At 33.3% G+C, this 11307-nt stretch overlaps 1 long non-coding RNA gene across 1 annotated transcript; it reads right to left on the bottom strand.

Moving 5' to 3' along the window:
- Nucleotides 1-5052: 5052 nt before the first annotated feature.
- On the bottom strand, nt 5053-8939 carry LOC126887540 (uncharacterized). The gene is made up of 2 exons (XR_007699106.1): nt 6791-8939; nt 5053-6228 (listed from the first exon to the last, which is right to left on the bottom strand). It is a non-coding gene; the product is annotated as an uncharacterized LOC126887540 (long non-coding RNA).
- Between the last annotated feature and the right edge of the window lie 2368 nt (nt 8940-11307).

Here is an 11307-nt window from a genome sequence, read left to right as displayed (position 1 = left end):
AAAAAAGTTAGGTACTTTAACAACTGGCCATGTTCGTCATCAGTACAGAGTACAGGGTGTTTTTAAATAAGTTCGGCAAACTTTAAGTGGTAATTTTACATGAGAAAATAATGACAGTTTGCTTTGTAATCATATGTCCGCAAACGCATTAATTTATTGCTTTAAAACCAGTTGAGACATGCAAATCAAATTTGGTGAGTTTTAAGACGTTGTATGTCAAAAACTGGGCAATAACTATGTCATAAAACCCACCAAATTGGATTTGCATATCTCAACCGGTTTTAAAGCAATAAATAAATTGTCAGTTTGTAAGAACAAATTGAACATCCTGTATCTCGGAAACGAAGCGTTTGCGAACATATGATTATAAAGCAAACTGTCATTATTTTCTAATGTGAAATTACCCCTTAAAGTTTGTCGCACTTATTTAGGAACACCCTGTTCTGATGACCAACATGGAGAGTTGTTAAAGTACCTAATTTTTTATTATCTAACATAAGCGAATAAGTCTAAATAGGGGATGTTAAGAAAACCTGAGGCTATAGTTGGGTTTTAATTTCAGTATTTTATAAATGCTAGAATAGTCCACAGAGTGATGCGAACTTTGAGAAAAAAACAGTTTGAATCGTACACGCAGTATACAATGACAGCTTACCTGTCTAACAACAATATTATTACAGCGATATTGCTAATGAATAGGGCTATAACATGGTAAAAAAATCACTTAAATCGGACAACAGGTTTAGGAAATTTGAGACACCAAAATGAGACACCAAATTTTTAAGTGGATCGATTTTTTTGCACCCGAGTGTATAAACTTATGTACAGAAATACAACTAATAACTACAGGGTGAGGCAAATAAAGGGCCTATTAGAAATATCTCGAGAACTAAAGGCAACAGAATCATGAAAATTGGAATAAAGGGGTTTTGAAGGATGATCTATTAAATAACCGGTTATACCGGAAGTTGCTTATAATTTCGTTTTTTTAAATGGGACACCCTGTATATTTTCACATTTTTGGATTCTCTTCGATGTCTTCTTTCTTAAAATATGAGATTTTGTAATATTATACAGGGTATTTTAAAAGATAATTAAGTTTTTTTATTAATTTCGTAGCAAAATTAACACCCTGTAAAATTGTAGTAGTTTGACATCTAAAACTCTACTTACGTTCAAATAATTTTTAATATACTCTACTATTGTTAAGAATCATTAGTATAGCTAAATTTTTAATTTTAGTATACAGGGTTGGTCGAAACTCGGAATGAGTTTTTTTTCTGAGTTTTCTTAAATGGAACACCCTGTATTTTAGTATTGCAATGAAATGATATTTTATGGTACTTTTTTATTTCTTAAGCATTCCCTATACCTAACTGCTTTAATTTGTGCTTAATTGTTAATCGCACCAACAATCTTAACTACGTAGGTATTTTGATAGCTAAACCATTATTGGTCATTTTAAGGACCAGTCTGGATTAATATGTATTTATTTTTTAAAAATTATTTGGGATTGAGCATTTTCACGGCCAACCTAATAAAATTTTACATATTTTTTGTTGCAATTAATGTTTAGCTTGAATCACCAATAACTCACAAATTAAAGCAGTTAGGTAAAGGGAATGCTTAAGAAATGAAAAAGTACCATAAAATATCAATTCATTACGATATAAAAATATAGGGTATTCTATTTAAGAAAACTCAGAAAATACTCATTCCGAGTTTCGACCAACCCTGTATACTAAAATTAAAAATTTAGCTATACTAATGATTCTTAACAATAGTAGAGTATATTAAAAATCATTTGAACGTAAGTAGAGTTTTAGATGTCAAACTACTACAATTATACAGGGTGTGAATATTGCTACGAAATTAATAAAAAAACGTAATTATCTTTTAAAATACCCTGTATAATATTACAAAACCTCATATTTTAAGAAAGAAGACATCGAAGAGAATCCAAAAATGTAAAAATATACAGGGTGTCCCATTTAAAAAAAAACGAAGTTATAAGCAACTTCCGGTATAACCGGAAGTTGCAAAGAGATGAAAATATTTTCATTTAATAGATCACCCTTCAAAACCCCTTTATTCCAATTTTCATGATTCTGTTGCCTTTAGTTCTCGAGATATTTCTAATAGGCCAGTTATCTGCCTCACCCTATATACTGAAAACCTACTCCTTAAGACTCGATAATGAAATTACAAGGTTAGGGGGAGATTGGTTTTCTGTGGTTTCCCGATCTCATTGCACAGTGTTACCTGCTGCTAGGTGATGGGCTAGCCACAGCTAATCTCCATACGTTTTAAAAACAGCCAATTAGAAATCAAAAATGAAGAAATAACTTGGACAAAATGCATTCAAAGAAAACTATAGGGAAATCAAGAGACAAATCCACAGAGAACGGCAGTTCTCACCAGTGGCGCACAACACCCCTACAAGCGACACTATATACAGGGTGTAACGAAAATACAGGTCATAAATTAAATCACATATTTTGGGACCAAAAATAGTTCGAATGAACCTAATTTACCTTAGTACAAATATGCACATAAAAAAAGTTACAGCCCTTTGAAGTTACAAAATGAAAATCGATTTTTTCGAATATATCGAAAACTATTAGAGATTTTTTATTGAAAATGGACATGTGGCATTCTTATGACAGGAACATCTTAAAAAATAATTATAGTGAAATTTGTGCACCCCATAAAAATTTTATGGGGGTTTTGTTCCCTTAAACCCAACCAAACTTTTGTGTATGTTCCAATTAAATTATTATTGTGGTACCATTAGTTAAATTCAATATTTTTAAAACTTTTTTGCCTCTCAGTATTTTTTCGATAAGGCAGTTTTTATCGAGTTGCGGCTTCTTTTTTAATATGTTTACATAAAAATTTTATGGGGGTTTTGTTCCTTTAAACCCCCCAAATGTTTGTGTATGTTCCAATTAAGCTTTTACTGCGGTACCATTAGTTAAACACAGTGTTTTTAAAACTTTTTTGCCTCCTTGTATTTTTTCGAGAGTATTTTTTTTAAATACTCTCATTACTTCTTTTTTAATATGGTTCAAAATATACCTAAAAATGTAAATCATAAATAAATTTTCATATTATTACCAAGTCTCCCTAATCGTACTTAGCCATATACAAATATGTGGTGGATTTGACAAATATTCAAAATATCTCGATAAAAACTGACTTTTCGAAAAAGTACTAAGAGGCAAAAAAGTTTTTAAAATATTGTGTTTAACTAATGGTACTACAATAATAATTAAATTGGAACGTACACAAAAGTTTGGGGGGGTTTAAAGGAACAAAACCCCTTATTAAATTTTTATGGGGTGTCCAAATTTCACTATAATTTTTTCTTCAGATAATACTACCATAAGAATGCCACACGTCTATTTTTAATAAAAGATCTCTAATAGTTTTCGATATATTGGAAAAAATCGATTTTCATTTTGTAACTTCAAAGGGCTGTAACTGTTTTTATGTGCACATTTGTACTAAGGTAAGTTAGGTTCAATCGAACTATTTTTGGTTCCAGAATATGTGACTATATTTATGACCTGTATTTTTGTCACACCCTGTATACACGAAATTTTCGATTTTCTAAATCTGACTGAATTAAAAAATTAAAGTTTAGGAAAAGACTCGCCCATCCAGATGTGAACATTTCATTTTGGTCATAGGGTCTATTCCTATTTAGGGTCTGTTTTTCTTTCTCGTTCTCAAAACTACCAAAAATTTTAAAAATATAAGTTCGACTTTTGCGGCTTCTGATAGTACTGATCATTACCTTTCCAACGCACATGTAATTTTGAAAATTACCAGAGAACGGCAGTTCTCGCCAGTGGCGCACAACACCCCTACATGCGACATTATAATATGTATATTCATGAAATTTTAGATTTTCTAAACCTGACTGAATTGAAAATTGAGCCAAATCCCATCTTAAAGTTTAGGAAAAGACTCGTCCATCCATATACTACTTCTCCATTTTGGTCCAAGGCTGTGGATTTGACGGCCCTTCCCATTTAGGGTCCGTTTTTCGTTCTCGTCCCCAAAACTCCCAAAAATTTCAAAAACTTAACTTAGACCTTTGCGGCTTCTGATAGCACAGATCATTACCTTTCCAACGCATGTTTAATTTTGAAAATCAGTTATACCATTCAAAAGTTACCGAGCTCAGAATTAGAACTCAATTTTTATTTAAAAAGGGGAAAATATTTGTGGATATGTGATATGTATGTATGTATGTATGTATGTATGTATGTATGTGGAAAAGTTACACCGATCTGAATTTTTTTCTGTGTTTCAAGAGGGTGTGATGGCCGATTCAGAACCGGTGTAATTTTTGACTTCTGACTACCCGTAAGCCAGCTATAGGGCTAGGTAGATACAAAATGGCAAATTTTTTGGGCGTATATATCTTAGGTTCAAGGAGATGTAACAACTAGCTGATGATTTTCTGTTGGAGTGAATGAAAAGGGAGTGGTAAACTCCAACAGAAGTAGTAAAGAAGAAGATCTACTTAATGTAGCCAAAGGACAAAAATGTGTGGCTTCTCCGTTGAAGAAGCTGGAGTAACTAAAATACAACTTTGTAGTAGTATTTGTATGGAAGGATGCCAAGACAAAGAATATCGAATTGATACAGGACTAGAGATGAGAAATCATTAATAGATAGATATAACTTGAATGGCTAGCTAAATATGTATGAGAAGGGCCACTTGACACTCAAGGAAGGATTCGGCCAATTTGCACGGCTATTTTTGGCCAGACAATAGATTAACGGAAGTGACAATGATGGCTCGAAAAGAAGATATGAAGATAATGTTCAGAAAATAGATAGAGTAAATATAATAATATACTGAAAATAGAATGAATTTTTGGGCGCCAGAAGAAGGATAACTAGGTTAACGCTCTTCCAGGTATTCTACGCTGCTATAGAGTATGTTAAATTTGTAGTACAAGTATGTGAAAAGTTATTAAAGATTATTAAATTATAAAATATACTACTAAAAATAAAGGAGTAATAAGAAAAAAAAAATCACAATAAATGTATATTTATTGAATGTAACTACTAGATCTTTTTAACAATCTCTGAGTTAGGACAAGTAACTAGTGTGTAACTCTAACATGACAGGAAAAAGTGATACTAGTGAAAGTCAATTACAAAATCATCATACAACTATGATCTAAGAATACTCTTTATAAGGTTAGAAAAACTGACTACGGGTACCTCTAATACAGGAAGTACAACTTACAACTAGGTTAGTAGAACCCTCACCAAATAATAATTGTACGTTTATAATACGTACACCTTAATTAAATACTACCTGATACTATATATAACATATAAATACCTCACTGTGAGTGGGACAGGCACAAGCCTTATTGAATAAATAAACCTACGAGTGGATACACAGATCCTTTTCCTAACTCGTGGTTTATAATAGTAATAATAACAAGTGAAACCAAAAACTAATCTGAGGGATTAGAATCCAGAAGTTCATATGAATTTAATAAATTAAGGTTAAAGTTAAATAAAGTTAATAAGTTAAAGTTAAGTAAAGTTAATAAGTTCAAGTTAAATAAAGTTAATAATTACAATTTTGACTAATATGTGAAGTTAATTTTTAAAAATTTAATTAAACATATACTAAAATAATGGAATGAGTTTAAATAATTATACAAAAGTGGAACACAGCCTAAAAATAATCAAGATAAGAGTACCGACTACTATTATCAGGGAAAATATCTGAGCTCAGAAATTTATACCTTTATAGATTGCAGAGTGTTGGGGAACGCTATCAATTAAATATTATGTTGTAAAGAAAAAAAAACCTATAAAAAATATAAAGCAGGAAAAATGTGTGTGCAATTGAACTATAAAAAAAAATGTACTAAATATCACAAAACCAGTCTGTCTTTAATAAGAGCACAGTAAATGTTCCCAAACAAACCACTCTTTCCTAATCTTGAAGTTGATGTAATGAGCACCCAAGGGTGCTAACTCTCGCTAGCAGCTGTCCTGCTGGAGGTACAGGAGAGGAAGACTGGTAGAAAGCAGCTGAAGGTACTCAAAACTGTTGGAAAGCAGCTGGAGGTACTCAAAAAAAGAAAATGTGGAAATAATCCAGGCTGGTCGCCTATTGATTGTTTCTCTCTGTGTGGTCTGGCCTTGGTGTTGTTGTAGGGTGGCTTTAAGATTTCATGGTAGGTGCTAAAAAAAACACAGTGTGGTGTTACTACCAATCTACCAATGTCAAAAAAAAAGAAGCAAGAGATACGAGGAGGTGTTTTTATTCCTATGGGAATAAGAAGAAATAGGTCATTAAGTCCAAAAACTTGAATGACTAGACAGCTTGACCTTTTATCAGGTTGCTATCAGATGACCTTGGTCAAATAACACAAGTAATTTCCAATTGAAATACAAAATATAATTACTGTGAAAGAATATTTTATTATAATATATACACCGGTATATAGATATATTATACAAGGATGAAATATAGTAAGACTAAGCGATGGATACTTATTTGTTCATCGTTCAAAAGATAGGAGTTCTGTAGACTTGAAAGGAATATAAAAAATGGAGTTTAAATTAGCTCTATTTTCCAACTGGAAGCACAAATTAACAACGAATATTGAATTATCTCTAGATGAGTTTGATCCATGAAAATAAAACATAAAAACCATGAAAATAGACTATGTGAAACTTAGTTAGCAAATGTCAAGGACTTCCAAAATGGCTGAATAAAATACTTAATAAAATGTGTATTTACCGGGGTAGAACTCATTGGATATAGTATGCTCTAAAATTCTTCAAATCCACTGCTGCTGGATAACTTCACTATACTTTTATTGTAATATTTAATCAATTTGGAACTGAGAATTAGAGGTGAATAATTGAGTCTAATGACCCCGCACACTACGATTCAGACCGAACACTCGAGAAACAATGGCAATCCAAGGCTCACGTTCACAGCTGAATCCTTCGTACCCCTCTACTAAGCATTGGCTGTCAAAGTGGGGAAACCAATGTTGCCACGTTTTAAATGTGACGTCATCAAGCATTTAAAAATTCTGAGATGGGTTTAAGTTCTATTTGAATAAACATTGAAAGAAAATAATTCTGAAAATAATTAAATAATATTTTGGATAGTTAAATAATATCTTCCCATCAATAATCGATTCTATAAGGGGCGGAACGTCACATTCCCTTTCAACCACCAGAAAAAAAATTTTATTTAAAAAAATTTTTTTTTTTTTTTTTTTTCTCAAAATATTAAACTAGAGTAGTAGTGCTTAGTGTATCATTCCCCGTTGATTCGCAAGATTACAAATAATCACCACTAATAATCAAGGGAAAGTAGGATGGTCACTGCAGCAAATAACGGAAATTGCAAAATATGACCCGAAGTCCTAGTAAAAGTGCTAAAGATGAGACATAATTTATAATGACAAATAAGTGTCGAATTGGCAGTAAATCCAAAGTTGAACTATCCATGGACATCAGATTTATAAGGAGTATATCCAAGGACGAACAACCAGGCAAAGGTGAGAGCCAATTCATACCATAACGCAAGTACATATACTAAAGTCACCAATGAAATCAATAACTATAATAAGTGAAGAATCAAACACTCAATCCTAAATTGGACTAGCAATGGACACCAGATTCGTAATAGCATATCCAGAGAAGAACAACTAGGAATATTTATAGAATAATTTTCACCAATACCAACTAATATAAATAGTGAACATACCAAAGGAATGCAAACACATTAACCAAAATAAATGTGGAATCAGACACTCAATCCAAAGTCAGACTATCAATGGACAACAGATTCACAAAAGCATATCCAATGAAGAACGACCAGGAAGATTTATGGACCAATTCACATCCATACTAAATCATATAAATAAATTAGGTCTACGTACACCCACATCCGGTAATACGAACCTATACAACCAAATAAACAAAATAAGTGAAGAATCGGACACTTAATCCAAAATCGGACTAGCAATGGACACCAGATTTATAGGAGCATATCCAAAGAAGAACGATCAGGAAGATTTATGGACCAATTCTCACTAATACTAAATAACTAACTAAATTAGCTCTAGATCTACCCTCATCCGGTAATATGAGCCTATCGAAACTAAATAGTAAAAATAAAGGATGAACTTATAAGTTCTATGACTCCATGGTAAATACAAAATATGACGGGAACGAGCTCCCAATCTTTCATAAGACTGTATATTCATGTGAACATACATAGGATTATCCAGGAGATATTCCTGAATCTAAGCAACAATTAATGCCTAAGGAAAGAAGAGGGAATCTACTAAAAAGAAAATCAATAATTTGTCCCAGTGGGTTAATCACTAACATTACGACTCTACGTCTATGGAAAGTCAAGCATCTATATACTATGAACTAAGAGACATAAAATAAGCAAACTAGACTTCCCTATTATCGTGTGAAAATGTGCCTGGAATATTTGGAACAATTGCACAAGAATGGTTAGGAAGTGTTGTACACCATTTCCCAACCAGAAATATTATCATGGATAAACATCTGCCTACTCTGACAAGAAAGACATGGATTACGAAATCGGATAGCAGTGATCAGTTGCTGAACTTCGAACCCACGTATTCACCAACTTTGAGCATTAACAGACTAGTTCATAAGAAGAAATATGAAGGACTCAAGAATTCATTTATAAATCAAAATTCCAAATTCATTCCAGAATCATCCTGTGGAGGAAGTAAGAATCCGAATTAATATAAAGTATTTAAGGTACCTGTGACAAATATCAATAAAGTAACCCAATAACAAATTAACAACCACAACTTCTTTCCAATATGGCAAATCCAATGACATGATATAAAAACAATAAAAAAAAATAATAGGTATGTAATCAAATATCCAAGATATAACACATAATCTAAGATATGGTAGTGTAACATAGCTCCATCTATATTAAGCAAGAATACTTGTATGAGCCCACACATCCAAATATCTTAATATATAATAATCAACAGCCCTTTTATTCTGAGAGGTTGAGTACAAAACTAAGAGTACAAGTGGAGGTTATTAACTTGGTAATACTACTGGCTGGATTAGTATTTGAGAATATTTGTCGATAATGACTCAAATGCAATCTATAATACAAAAAAATAATAATAAACTCATACAAGCGGTATTACACAAGAATTCGGTACCTAATAACTAATACGTGAGAAATCATCAAGCCATGCCGAAGGATAAAAATTGCTATGGTCAGGCATTATCTGGTGATTAACAATTTAAACTAAAATACTATACCATAATAAAACTAATTAAAGGCAAACACAGGAAGATATTAGCTTAAACAACCCTGTTAAGCCAATCTTCTTCCGATGAAGTTGAAGAATCCACATCGTCCATGGTGTTGTCAGGCAGTAAATCCTTTACATGAAATTGACCAATTCGCTTATTAGTCGAATTGTCCTTTAATTCATAAATCAAAGGAGATATTACCCTTGAGACAGTACATGGGACATATTTCTGGCAAAACTTTGCAGAAATGGCATCACCCTTATTGGATTTGACAAAATTGCGCTTTAAGACTCGATCACCAACAAAGAATCGCAGATCTCGTTTCCTCAAATTATAGTGCTGCTGGTTCCTTAGGTAAGAAGTTTTTAACTTCTTCCTAATGTCTGCGAAAATATGAGGTAACGTCTGGAGATCATCTAAGCGATGAAGTTTCTCAGATATTTGAGGAAGATTTTCGGAATTGTCTGAAATTACACCAAAATAATCACCTGATAAAGCCACATTCCTACCAAAATTCAAATATGCTGGAGAGCACTGGGTAACTTCATGGACAGAAGTCCTTATGGCTTGAGCTATGGAATGAATATATTGATCCCAAGCTCTGTGATCAGGGTAAGTATAGGACCTTAGAGCTGTGACAATACTGCGATTTACTCTCTCAGTATGATTTGCTTGTGGATGGTAGGCAGCATTATAAAAGGTCTTTTGAACCTTATATTTAGCTAGAAGATCTTTAAAGGCCTTCGATACAAACTGAGGACCGTTGTCACATGACACAATTTGAGGAACACCATACACCAAAAAGACTTGTTCCTCCAAATATTTTAAAATTGCTGGAGTTGTGGCCTGGCGAAGGGGACAAACTAAAGGAAATTTAGTGAAATAATCCACAACTACCAGGCAATAGGTATTACCCTTGTAACTCCGAGGATAAGGTCCAATGAGATCCATTGAGATCATCTGCCAAGGAAAATTTATGTTCCTGAAGGAACCCATAAGTCCAGCCTGTGGTAGGTTACTTGGTTTACAAGTAGCACAAACCATGCATTTAGAAATGTACCTTTTTATAGACTTCCGCATACCAGGCCAATAATATAATTCGGCAATACGGTGATAAGTCTTATAAAAACCAAAATGACCCGCCGTAACTTCATCATGAAACATATGCAGAATATTTTCCCTATTTGGCGTAGGTACAACTATTTTCCACTCCGACATATTGGATAAGGACTCTATCGGACTTAAGATGTGTTTGTACAGAATATTATTCTCTACCTTAAAATCAGGATATTTTTGTGGGTCTTGAGTGACCCTATCAATCATATTCTGATACCACATATCAGGACTTAAAGAGGACAGATCTAGGACATTAATATCATGGACACGTGAAAGAGCATCTGCGACCACTACCCCGTTTGCCTTTCTATGGACAATCTTATATGAATAGGCAGCCAGTTTGTATATCCATCGAGAAAGCCTCTGTGAAGGGTTTTTCATACTATGAAGCCATACTAAGGAACTATGATCAGTAATTATAGTGAAATTACGACCTTCCAGATAATAACGAAAAGCTTCTAACCCATGGATGATAGCTAAGAGTTCTTTCTCCGTAGTTGAATAGTTTTTCTGGGCCTTGTTCAACTTCTTACTAGTGTACGCTATGGGGTGTTCGGAGCCATCTTTCAACTGAAATAATACGCCTCCAGAAGCTGTATTAGAGCAATCTGTCATTAGATAAAAATGCTCATCAAAATTAGGTGACATCATAACCGGAGCGCTCGTTAAAGCATCTTTAACGCGCCTAAAAGCTTCGTCAGCCTCAGGAGTCCAAGTAATGGTCTGTCCCTTTTTCCTGTTCTTCAAAAGATCAGTAAGAGGTGACAACAAAGTAGAGTAGGACGGTACAAATCGCCGATAATAGCCACACATTCCCAATATCCTACGGACTTGGGTGGTGGTCTTTGGTATAGGAAA

Source organism: Diabrotica virgifera, chromosome 6 (genome assembly GCF_917563875.1).
Source record: "Diabrotica virgifera virgifera chromosome 6, PGI_DIABVI_V3a".
NCBI classification, from domain to species: Eukaryota; Metazoa; Arthropoda; class Insecta; order Coleoptera; family Chrysomelidae; genus Diabrotica; species Diabrotica virgifera.
Note: the sequence above shows the minus strand (reverse complement) of the source record. Positions and strands in the feature narration are given on the sequence as shown.